This window comes from Eriocheir sinensis, chromosome 27 (assembly GCF_024679095.1).
Source record: "Eriocheir sinensis breed Jianghai 21 chromosome 27, ASM2467909v1, whole genome shotgun sequence".
Taxonomy (NCBI): Eukaryota; Metazoa; Arthropoda; class Malacostraca; order Decapoda; family Varunidae; genus Eriocheir; species Eriocheir sinensis.
The window spans coordinates 3,154,946-3,167,907 of NC_066535.1; the positions used below are offsets into that span (position 1 = coordinate 3,154,946).

Below are 12,962 nucleotides of genomic sequence, written 5' to 3' on the forward strand. Positions count from 1 at the left end.
ATGGAGGGCTTTGAAATGCATGGAGGGCTTTGAAATGCATGGAGGGCTTTGAAATGCATGGAGGGCTTTGAAATGCATGGAGGGCTTTGAAATGCATGGTGGGCTTTGAAATGCATGGTGGGCTTTGAAATGCATGGTGGGCTTTGAAACGCATGGTGGGCTTTGAAATGCATGGTGGGCTTTGAAACGCATGGTGGGCTTTGAAATGCATGGTGGGCTTTGAAACGCATGGTGGGCTTTGAAACGCATGGTGGGCTTTGAAATGCATGGTGGGCTTTGAAATGCATGGTGGGCTTTGAAACGCATGGTGGGCTTTGAAACGCATGGTGGGCTTTGAAACGCATGGTGGGCTTTGAAACGCATGGTGGGCTTTGAAACGCATGGTGGGCTTTGAAACGCATGGTGGGCTTTGAAACGCATGGTGGGCTTTGAAATGTATGGTGGGCTTTGAAACGCATGGTGGGCTTTGAAACGCATGGTGGGCTTTGAAATGTATGGTGGGCTTTGAAACGCATGGTGGGCTTTGAAACGCATGGTGGGCTTTGAAACGCATGGTGGGCTTTGAAATGTATGGTGGGCTTTGAAACGCATGGTGGGCTTTGAAATGCATGGTGGGCTTTGAAACGCATGATGGGCTTTGAAACGCATGGTGGGCTTTGAAATGCATGGTGGGGTTTAAAATGTATGGTGGGCTTTGAAACGCATGGTGGGTTTTGAAATGCATGGTGGGCTTTGAAATGCATGGTGGGCTTTGAAACGCATGGTGGGCTTTGAAACGCATGGTGGGCTTTTAAACGCATGGTGGGTTTTTTAACGCATGGTGGGCTTTTAAACGCACGTGGGCTTTGAAACGCATGGTGGGCTTTTAAACGCATGGTGGGTTTTTTAACGCATGGTGGGCTTTGAAACGCATGGTGGGCTTTGAAACGCATGATGGGCTTTGAAACGCATGGTGAGCTTTGAAACGCATGGTGGGCTTTGAAACGCATTTTTTTTTTCTTTTTACGTTGTTGCCTATTGCGCCGGTAGGCATCTTCCCGGTGGGGCCTGATGGTCGACCCAAGGCTTCTTCCAGGTGGGGCCTGATGGTCGGCCCAGCCCGTTCTGGCGCAGGCGAGTGTTTATAGTGGCGCCATCTTGCATTGGCTCATGCTGCCCCCCGGAACTCGTTCTTGATTCACTTGGACGGCTTCCTCTAGAGTCCGGGTTGATGGGTGGTCTTCAGGACAGCATGTGGGTAGTTTTAAGCCACTCGGCGGTGACTGAAAAATCCGAGTGGTAGCGTGAGGATTCGAACCCGCGTCGTCCATCACGAGGCGAATGTGGGTCCAGTACGCTACCAGTTCGGCCACCGCCTACCCTTTAACACATGGTGGGCTTTGAAACGCATGGTGGGCTTTGAAACGCATGGTGAGCTTTGAAACGCATGGTGGACTTTGAAGCGAATGGTAAGCTTTGAAAAGCATGATGGGCTTTGAATTAAGCGGTGGGCTTTGCTATTCATGGTGGGCTTTGATATGCATGGTGGACTTTGAAACGTATGGTGGGCTTTGAAATGGATGGTGGGCTTTGAAATGCATGGTGGTCTTTGAAATGCATGATGGGCTTTGAAATACGCGATGGGCTTTGAATTACGCGCGCGGGAAAATTACTGTTGCAATCTTCTTTGGTGCACTGACTTGTGGCATCAAAGGGCTGGGAGAGTAAACACGAAGAAGCCCACCGTCTGCACAACGCCATCTCCTATCTACGCTGTCGGTGACCAAGGATTCTAGAGTATAAATAATTTATACTCTATAGACTCTATGGTGGAGACCGTGCCTGAGAGCAGAAAACCCCTTACGCCACCCCCTCTGTGAGGTATGAAGGAACTCCGCACTCATAAGCTTAATAGGTGTTCTCCTCAAAAGTTGTGAACCCCTGTTGGAATATATACTGCCGGAAGGGGTCATCAACAGTGCCAGCATTAACTCTAAGAATAACTATGACCGGCATGCTGGAAACCTTACGAGAGGCACCCCCTTATGAACCCTGCCTCCCTTGCCTCTCAAGAAATCAGTAGGTAACAATGTAATGTCAGGGCGCCGGGCAGCCGGTGGAGTGACGGCTGCTGTGGGCGGTTTATTTGGCTCGAGGAAGAGTGTTAAGGGTGGAATTAATTACCTGTCGCTGTCGGGTGTTGGCCTAACTGTAAATGGCGTAGTACGTAGCGCCGGGCTGATTAGTTTTATGGACGAGCCGATATCTCGTTTCCGTTAAACAACTGCTGTTCTGTTGTCACATGTGTCTTCTACCAACCTTCAAACCCGAAGGGAAAAAAAACAGGAAAGGGTTTAGAGTGGTCGTGGTCTCGTACATACGTAATTTAAGAAATTCACATAGTCTTCGCCTCTTCGGGCACATCTCGTCACTGGTTACGCACGGAAGCGAGGGTCATTGGTCACACATACTCGCCAGGGGCCGTGTTCATAATAAGAGGTTATGAGTACCATGATGAGCAGTGCTGTCATAGATATATTAGGAATGGGATTCTTCTCTCAGCTGGCAGGAAGACAAACTGTCTGATGACGGTGTCCGAAACATTGCACGAACATTGCCTTAAATCATAAAATTATTAAATGAAGCTCAAAAATAAGTTTAATGAAGTGCCATTTTTGTGGGGCCTATATAGAATCAAAATATGTTGAAATGTGTTAATTGAAAACATAAATAACTAAAATTAATAATACCCCGTAAGACTGGCTGAAAATAACTTTGTTTACATACTGTTTCAGACATCTTACGTGAAAAACGGGAGCGGGAGAATTAAAAGCTAGTTCTTGGAAGACACCTTAAAGCACCCCTAACCAGGCTCAACATTCACATGCCAACTCCAGAGGACCTGCTGGGCGGCCACACCCTCAGCCCCAACACTGCCTTCCAAGCCCTCAAGTGTACAACTTTCGACAACCGTCTTGCAGAAGTCGGGCCATGTAGACAGGCTCGCCCCCTGAGCCCCTACTGTCTACTCCTAACTAAACAATCCTCTAAAACACTGAAGAAGAGGACTGGATGTTTCAAGAGAAGTGAAATGACTGAAAGAGGGAGATATGCCCGTGGCATTTGTGACAAAACAGTAAAGAATATGGACCACGGGTTTAGGTGTGATGCATGTAAGGAGTGGTATCACACAGGCTACCAGGTCACCAAAGAATAGACCTCATTGGGTATCAAACTCACCAATAAGTTCCACGGGTTTCCTAATGATCTAACTAGATCCTATTGCCTGCCTCCATTGTTATCTGTTGTATGTGAGTCATATCTAAATTTGGAAGAGTTCACTGAAGGAGCACTCACAATATGATCTGGTAACTTGTTCCAGTCAATTGCAACTTGGTGAGTAAATAAGTTATTTGTTTGTGTTTTGTTGCATCTTTCCTTGATAATCTGCTTGAGTGCTCCCTAGGTCTTGTAGTAGAAACTAAAGAAAATGTTTGTATTTATGTTTTCCAATCCCTGAATAACTTTCTACACCTCAGTCATGTCTTCTCTCCTGTCCTTCAGCTTTATCAGTTTGCATGGGGATGCTTTGCCCTTTGTTAACCAACTTTTTACAGTTTCAGCATTGTTTGCCGCAGCACCATGTGTGTAAAGTTTTTATTTTAAAACCATAAGTCAAAATAACTACACCAGAAATGATACCCATTTAACATGAAATTAAAATTTAGAAATGTTAGAAAGCAAAATACAGCCATGAGAGAAATAATCAGGAGATGAAACATCTGATGTTGCTTTCAGCCACTATAAGGCTGTCCATGAGGTAGATACGGGCCCTCGTACATTCGGCATGCGGTGGTCATATATACTATAAGTAGACGAAAACCTTAACCCTCTTCATCCATGACGCAGACGTCGGCGTTACAGTATGGAAAGGGTTAAGAGGAAATGGAAGAGGATTAACCCTCTTCTAAACCTCTCAATCCTCTAAATTCCTCTTAATCCTCTTCCATATTCTCTTAAGAGGTTTAGAAGAGGATTAAGAGGAAAGGGAAGAGGTTTAAAAGAGGACTAGCGGTGACGCTGTCGGACGGTGACACCGTCGGACCCCGATGTTGACGTTGCCGGAGTGAAGGGGTTAAAACCTACGAGCAATGGGTAAAATATATTTTATCCCTACCAACAGGTACTGCATTTGGACATTTGGCACCAAACAATAATTTGTATTCTGGAATCCTAAAATAGGAGAAAGAACCAAGTTCACCAGGAATAGTACCCCTCTGGTAGTTCTTTGGGTGGCTGAGTATGGCCCTGCGTGTATACCCAATACCATCTGTTGGCTATCAGTGCAATGGGGATGCTACCCTTTGTTTACCAACTTTTTACAGTGTCGGTGTTACCTACTGCAACACAATGTGTAAAGCACTTCTTTTAAGACCAGAAGATAGAATAACCACACTTTCAGAAACAGTACCCATCTATTATCAAACTTCATTATATGTACTAGAGATGCTAGTAAGCAAAATACAGCCAGCCATGAGCAAAACATTCAGAAGAAATATCTCGTGTTGCCTTCAGCCAGTATAGGTCTGTTCGCGAAGTAGATTCAGGCCTGTGTACATTCGACACTCAATGGTCTTATATAGGTACCGTGCACAGACGCAAACCTGAAAACCTATGAGCAATGGGTAAGATATATTTTTTCCTGACCAACAGGTACCGTGATTTGGCACCAAACAATAATTTGTATTCCGGAATCCCGAAATAGGAAAACGAACTGGGTTCACCAGGAAAAGTACATACCTCTTTGAAAGTTCTCCAGGTGGCTGCGTGTGGCACTGCATATATAGGCAATACCGTCTATTCTATTGAATGTTGGTATGAAGCATCTGGTCTCCCATAGCTAACTAGCTAATAGGAAGTGTACGCCTGAGGACATGTCGCTTCACTCACTCGCTACCTCCACTCCTGATGGTCTTCCTGAGCAAGCTTCCATACAGCTGCCCTATCCATCTCAAATCCTTCCTGGCAGGATTGGTCGAGTTGCTCCAGCCATGAGTTGTGTGGGTATCCCTGTCACGGTTTGAAAGTGAAAGCCAGGGGCACATGTATGAGGTGCTGATGAAGAACGAGGCTTAGTCCCCGTTCTAGCCCTAACAACATGCATAAGAGTAATCTCACTGCCAATGAAGTGTGAATAACACAGCTTACCTGGTTCTAGTCCTGTTCAGGGCCAGCTTAAGGCTGTATGACAGTCACGGGCAGGAGGGTGTGCTGAGCCCAACCCAACCCAACCTGGCGAGCTGACCTCACTTGGGCGAAGGGTACAAGACACCAACGCGGGCATTTCATCCAGCAATAACAGAACCTCTGGCACAACAAACACCATCTCTGGCAAATATGGTTGACACAGCACAAAGATATGTAACTCTTGTGCATGTAAGGATCAGTGCTTGGCCCCATGCTCTTCTTAATTTATGTTAATGATATCGATGATGGGCTCACTTGCAAAGTATCAAAATTTGCTGATGACACAAAAATTGCTTGTAAAGTAACTGCGACACTCGACGAAGAAGCTTTACAATCAGATATAGATCGACTTGCACGTTGGGCCAATCAATGGCAAATGAAATTTAACGTTGCCAATGTAAAGTGTTGCACATCGGAAAAAATAACAATTGCAGTAAGTAAAGAAAAGGATCTTGGAATCACTATATCAAGCGATTTAAAGCCCGGTCAGCATTGTTCAGAGGTAGTTAAAACTACAAACAAATTGGTTGGCTTCATCGGACGAGTCTTTAATAATAAATCGGAAAAAGTAATATTAAAACTGTATAATTCGTTGGTTCGACCCCGTCTAGAGTACTGTGTACAGTTTTGGTCTCCCTACTACAGAAAAGACATAGAAAAGTTGGAACGGGTCCAACGAAGAGTAACAAAGATGATTCCTAGGTTGAGAAATTTGTCATATGAACAAAGGCTTAAAGAAGTAAATTTATTCAGCCTATCAAAACGAAGAATGCGAGGCGATCTAATAGAAGTGTTTAAAATGTTCAAAGGATTCAGTGATATTAATGCGGAAGATTACTTTACAATTGATCGATCAAATAGAACAAGAAGAAATCACAATTTGAAGATAAGTGGTAAAAGATTCTCGTCGCACGAAGCTAAACACTTCTTCTTCAATCGAGTTGTTAATGTTTGGAACTCTCTCCCCTGTGATGTCGTTGATAGTACAACAGTTACAGCCTTCAAGAATAGATTAGACAAGTGTTTTGAATCCAGCCAGCAACTAAGATATCACTCATTGTCGTAATAACGTTAAGTTCTTTCGAATACTGGTGTCCTTGTCCGCTTTTATCGCCCGGTTAGTGGTAGCAGTAATGGTAGTTCTTTCCTCTTTCCTACATATATTCCATGCAGTTTTTCCTTGCTGCATGGTTCTTTTTCCTTTCCTGCCAGCTTTGGCTGGAGGGATGGAGGGGTGGGGAGGAGCCTTCGCCTTTGCTGTCCTTCATCTTCCACCTTTGATTAGATAGTTAGTGTAGCTTGTCACAAACAACCTCGAAAGGACCAGCAAGTCTGCTGTTGTTTGTTCTTCCTTTGTGTTCCTTTGTAACTAACACACAGGGAGCGCATAGGAAGACAATAACACATGGGAGAGGCAACACTGCGCATCTGGCAGCTCAGGCAGCTGCAGTGCACTCACAGCCCTCCGCAGCGAGCAGACTGGCCAGCCAGTGCATCCACACACAAATACACGCCTTCATTAACACAGAGGCGTAACGAGCTGCAGTATTGCAGACACCCAAAAGGTGCACCTGCAACAAGCATGAAGGGAATACTCACTGAACACAAGCAGGTATAGGCATGTGAGGGAAAGTGGGCAACCTGCAATAAAATTCCTCACTGCTGTTTGCCGAGCAGGGTCACCTGGCACAGTGCTGGGAGGCTCAGGAGAGGGCTGGGGCTTGACCTCCTGCAAGTCCAGGAAGCTGTTACTGAGCCCGGGGAAGACGAGATGTGCGAGGGCGAGGCAGTGGAGCCTCTCGGACTCCTCCATGGCCCCCTCGTGGGCGTGTTGGGCCTTGCGTTCCTCCATTTCCCACTCTTGGAAGCGAGCTTCTTGTGGCGGTTCCTCGTGGACAAAGGCGACCGAGATCTTGCCCTGTCAAATGAAGGTGTCCACCCAGCTGAAAGATAGACTCGGTAGAAGCCTGACGGGTAACAATCATCTTGCCTGGCTTGCCCTGCACTAACTCTGGCAGAATGAGGTGAACTGATTAACGCCCAAATCTAGAACAGGGTCAAGAAAACATACTCCCTCCAGATAAACCTGAATTTACTAACACAGGCTGGAGAAAACAAAACTGGCCCAAACTAGACCTTACTAGGCAGCCACACCCTCGCACAGACCTGAGCTAACTAAAACACAGGCTAAGGGGTGAGCAAAACTGGCAAACTAGAGCTTTCTAGACCACACTCTAACACGGAGGCCTGAGTAACTAGGTGCAGGCAGAGGTGAACTAAACTGGCAGAACTAGAATTTATGCCTAGAAATATTTCACTCTGCAAAAAGAGAACATACACACCTGGGCTGAAGGTATCAATGGGCATCTCATAGAGCTGGCACCTCCTCACGTCGCTGACCACAGAAGAACACGTGGTTGTCCCACACAAGGAATGGTGACAGGGAGACAAAGGAAAATGCAGCCCAGGCACGGCCACTGCTGACGGCACAGCTAACACCCCGCTGAGCCTCCGTCAGGCGCTACTCACAGACACAGGACTTACACCCACCTCAGACTCTATTTAGCGTTAGTTAGGCCACACTTAGATTATGCTGTCCAGTTTTGGTGCCCACACTACAGAATGGACATCAACTTGCTAGAATCAGTTCAGAGGAGGATGACCAAGATGATTCACGGGCTGAGGATCGAACCTCCCATATCAAAATAGGCTGAAACATCTAAACTTACATTCACTAGAGAGACGAAGAGTGCGGGGAGATCTGATAGAAGTATTTAAATGGGTCAAGGGTTACAACAAAGGCGATATAAGTAAAGTACTGAGAATTAGCCAGCAGGATAGAACTCGCAGTAATGGGTTTAAATTAGAAAAGTATAGATTTAGGAGAGATATAGGCAAGCATTGGTTTAGTAATAGGGTGGTGGGGGAATGGAATAGACTCAGCAATCACATAGTTAGTGCAGGGATGATAGCTTGTTTTAAGAGTAGACTGGATAGCTACATGGACGAGGACGACAGGTGGCAGTGAGGTGTGGGTGCAGTAAGGTGACGGGGTACTGGTGCGTGCCTAGTACCGCCGGTATAACGAGGATCAAGCCTCTAACTGTAACCCCTGTAACTACACCTCACCCACCGTGAGTAGTGGGGGGGATTCTGGAGCTGCCCTGTGTAGGCCACCCGGCCTCTTGCAGTTTCCCTACGTTCTTATGTTCTTATGTTCTTATGTTCTGCTGCCGAAGCACAAGGGCACCTGCTCGTCTTCACGGAGCGCGTTACCTGCTAATAAGGACAAGGTAGCACTGGGGAAAAATAATCTGTCCTCATATAACACACCCTATGCTATCTGGCAGTACAGGTAGTAAGAACAAGACAAAAGCTTGCACTAGTCAGAATCTATGCCTAAGGACAGCACACAACTAGCAAGAGGTAAATGTTAACAGTCTGCCAGCCACAAAGAGGTCTCTCTTACTATGCCCCTCTATGCTGTGGTCCTAGAACACAAACACACTCAAGAGCCACGTGCACACTCTCACCAGCCAGAAGGAGTCTACTGTTTCAGGCGCCATTTGTCACGGTTTTAAACAAAGGCTGGCACATGCTGACCAACATATGAGTGAAAAAAAAAAAAAAATGCCTCTCATCCTGACAGTTCCCTTATTGTGCTGTAAAAGGTGGGAGCTCCACCACGTGGCTCCATGCCGGGACCCAGCTTGGTCACACCTAGAGCAGGGCTTCTGAGGACTGCAACGACTCTCATCGTACTCTTCTCTGCACCAGATAAGTGTACCGTGTCATCGTTAGAGTAGCCAGGGCAGTCTAGGTTCTGTAGGCTCATGCAGACGTTGCTTGGTCAGCTGTGTGTGTTGGTAAGTGTTTGGCTCGTGTAATAAAGTTGTACATATTGTACACGCCCTCCGAGTTTTTTCCGTTGTGTGCTTTTGGTTGAGCCTGTGAATACTACACTGTGTGTCCTTATCAGCCCTATAAGGAGTATAAGAACTGTGACAGTTTTGTGTGAGTTCTGTTGTGTTGTGTAGCCGTGGCCAATTGTAGTGAGATGATGGTGCCACTTTTGGCCTACATAGGGGTCAAGCCCTGTGTGGTTAACTCTCAGCCTTAAGCTGGCCCTGAACAGGACTAGAACGAGGTAAGCTGTGTTATTCACACCTTATTGGCAGTGAGATTACTCTTATGCATGTTATTGGTGCTAGAACGGGGACCAAGCCTCGTTCTTCATCAGCGCCTCATACGTGGTTCCCTGGCTTTCACTTTAAAACCGTGACAATTGGCGCCCGAACAGGGACAGGCGGGACATACACGCACGCTCTGCCGGCGAAGCACAAGGGTATCTGCTCGTCTTCACGGATCGCATTACCTGAGAATAAGGAAATGGTAGAACTGGGGAAAAATGATCTGTCCTTTTATAACACACCCTATGCTCTCTGGCACTACAGGCAGTAAAAAGAAGACAAAAGCTTGCACTAGTCAGAGCCTATGCCTAAGGACAGCACACAACTAGCAAGAGGTAAATGTTAACAGTCTGCCAGCCACAAGGAGGTCTCTCTAACTGTGCCCCTCTATGCTGTGGTCCTAGAACACAAACACACTCAAGAGCCACGTGCACACACTTAACAGCCAGAAGGAGTCTACTGTTTCGGGCGCCAATTGTCACAGTTTTAAACAAAGGCTGGCACATGCTGACCAACATATGAGCGAGAGAAAAACCTGCCTATCATCCTGACAGTAGGAACAACCTAGTCGCAGTTACTAAACCTTGACAATCCTCTTGGTCTACTCCGCTCAGGGTTGTCTCACACAGAAACAACCTTGCAAGCAGGATTGACATCTGGGAGGCGTGCCACGTGTCCATACAGTGGGCGCAATTGAAAGTGGCGCGATGAAGTGATAAACATCCGATATCGATACGATTCATCATCTCTACTGGTATTTCAAATTACACTCCTCCCTAGGTTAAACCGCCACTTGCCGCATGCTTGTTGTACATGTGGCAGCTAATTGGCGCCAAGATTGACAGATGACCTTGAGCTCAGTGTCTGTCACTGAGTGATGAGAGGCGGTCACCGCAAGGGAAAATGATTGATTTTCCTGTGTTTTTTCCCGTCACTCGCCTGGTGTTACACTCCTATTCCAACAACAATGGCTGTGAGACCTCAATTTAACAGTGACAAAGTTGCAGAGATAGTGGCCCTCTACAAGAACGGAAAGCCACTAAAGGATATTTCAAATAGTGCTGGTGTTAACCCGTACAGTGTTTAGTACGTACATATACGTACCTCTTAGGAAATGTGAGTATGAGATGAAAATATCACCTGAAGCTAAGAAAAATCCCAGGTTATTTTTCAGTTACATAAGAAACAAAAAAACTTAAAAATGATATCGGCCCACTTTTAGAAAATGGCGACACGGTTAGCGATGATAATGGTATGGCGTCGGTCCTAAATTTAGCGTATTCACAAAAGAGAACATGACATTGATCCCCGCCCCGAGGAATATTTTTCAAGGCCCTGAAGAACATAAGCTTACGTTGACCGAAATTGATATCAGTTAAGTGCGTGCGTACCTGCAAAAAATAGATCCAAATAAATCTCCAGGTACCGACAATTTATCTCCTCGCGTGTTAAGAGGATGCAGTCAACAGCTAGAATTACGCATAATGTTAATGTTCAACAAGTCATTAGCACAGGCAAGTGTGCCCTTTGCGTGGAAAAGAGCCAATGTTACCCCAATCTTTAAAAAAGGAGATAAAAACAAGCCAGTAATTATCGTCCTATCAGCCTTACGTCTGTCCTAATTAAACTATTCAGAAAAATAATCAGGGATAAAGTGATCACTTTCCTCAAAACAAATGATTTGATAACTGATAATCAGCATGGATTTCATAGTAATCGATCTTGCCTTACAAACTTATTAACTTTTTTCAACGATGTTTATTCAAGTTGGGACGCCCGAGCCCCATATGACGTAATTTACCTAGACCTTCAGAAAGCATTTCATAAAGTTTCCCACGTTAGGCTTATTTCAAAACTGCGTTCCCACGGTATGAGTTACATTTATTTTCAAGGACACAATACTCGCGTAAATCGAGAGTTACCTGTATAAGATTTTACTGACCCTTTTTCATATGTTTCAGGCACACTGCAGCACGGCTACAACCTGGAGACTTTGTTAATAATTTCCCCCACAGCTTAGGTTACCAGTAGCGTAAGTAAAGGGTAGTAATTTCCTCTTATTTCTCTCTTTACTGTAAAATTTCCATGTCCCTTTCTTCCTTAAAGGCACATTTTTTTTTTTTTTTTTTTTTTTTACAGCAAAGGAGACAGTTCAAGGGCACACAAAAAGCAAACATTAATGAAAAAAAAAGCCCGCTACTCACTGCTCCTAAAAAGAATCCAAAGAGGTGGCCGAAAGATAGGTCAGTTTTGGGAGGAGAGGTGTCCTGATACCCTCCTTTTGAAAGAGTTTAAGTCGTAGGCAGGAGGAAATACAGATGAAGGAAGATTGTTCCAGAGTTTACCAGCGTGAGGGATGAAAGAGTGAAGATGCTGGTTAACTCTTGCATAAGGGGTTTGGACAGTATAGGGATGAGCATGAGTAGAAAGTCGAGTGCAGCGGGGCTGGAGGGGGGAGGCATGCAGTTAGCAAGTTCAGAAGAGCAGTCAGCGTGGAAATATCGATAGAAGATAGAAGAGAGGCAACATTGCGCGGAATTTAAGAGGTAGAAGACTATCAGTATGAGGAGGAGAGCTGATGAGACGAGCCTTAGCCGCCACTCTGTCCATAAGAGCTGTGTGAGTGGAGCCCACCCACACATGAGATGCATACTCCATACGAGGGCGGACAAGGCCCCTGTATATGGACAGCAACTGTGCAGGGGAGAAGAACTGGCGGAGACGGTACAAAACGCCCAGCCTCGAGGAAGCTGATTTAGTAAGAGATGAGATATGAAGTTTCCAGTTGAGATTTTGAGTTAAGGATAGACCGAGAATGTTTAGTGTTGAGGAAGGTGATAGCTGGGTGTTGTCAAAGAATAGGGGATAGTTGTTTGGAAGATTGTGTCGAGTGGATAGGTGGAGAAACTGTGTTTTTGAGGCGTTGAAGGACACCAGGTTCTTCTTGCCCCAATCGGAAATAATAGTAAGGTCTGACATGGTGTTCTCTTCTAACTATTTCCTGCCGGCATGTTGCCGGAGGGAGAAGTGGGTGGGGAGGAGCCTTCATCTATTCTATCCTGTCCTACCACATGTAGATTACTAGTAGTAGCGGTAGTAAACAGACACCCTCGCCATAGACTGACAGGACTTCTAGTGTCTGTTCTTCCTATGTATATTCTTACTGATAGTCTTCTACTTCTTAAATTCCGCCACCATGTTGCCTCTCTATCTTCTATCGATATTTTCACGCTGACTGCTCTTCTGAACTTGCTAACTGCATGCCTCCCCCGCTCCCACACCCTCGCCGCACGCGACTTTCTACTCAAGCTCATCCCTTTATTGTCCAAATCTCTTACGCACGAGTTAACCAGCCTCTTCACTTTTTCATCCCTCATGCAGGTAAACTCTGGAACAATCTTCCTTCATCTGTATTTCCTCTTACCTATGACTTGAACTCTTTCAAGAGGAGGGTATCAGGACACCTTTCCTTCCAAAGTTGACCTCTCCTTTGGCCACTCCTCTGAGTGCTTTTTGTGGGAACAGCGAGTAGCGTTTTTTTTTTCA

At 45.7% G+C, this 12,962-nt stretch overlaps 1 protein-coding gene across 1 annotated transcript in view; it reads left to right on the top strand.

The window, feature by feature from the left end:
• The first annotated feature begins 1,645 nt into the window (after window positions 1-1,645).
• The window catches only part of LOC127003988 (endoribonuclease Dicer-like), a 44,878-nt gene continuing 33,561 nt past the window's right edge, over window positions 1,646-12,962 (top strand). The window contains exons 1-2 of the mRNA XM_050871074.1: window positions 1,646-1,860; window positions 2,775-3,375. The gene's annotated coding sequence lies outside the window, so the exon portion shown is untranslated. The remainder of the gene's footprint in view (window positions 1,861-2,774; window positions 3,376-12,962) is intronic.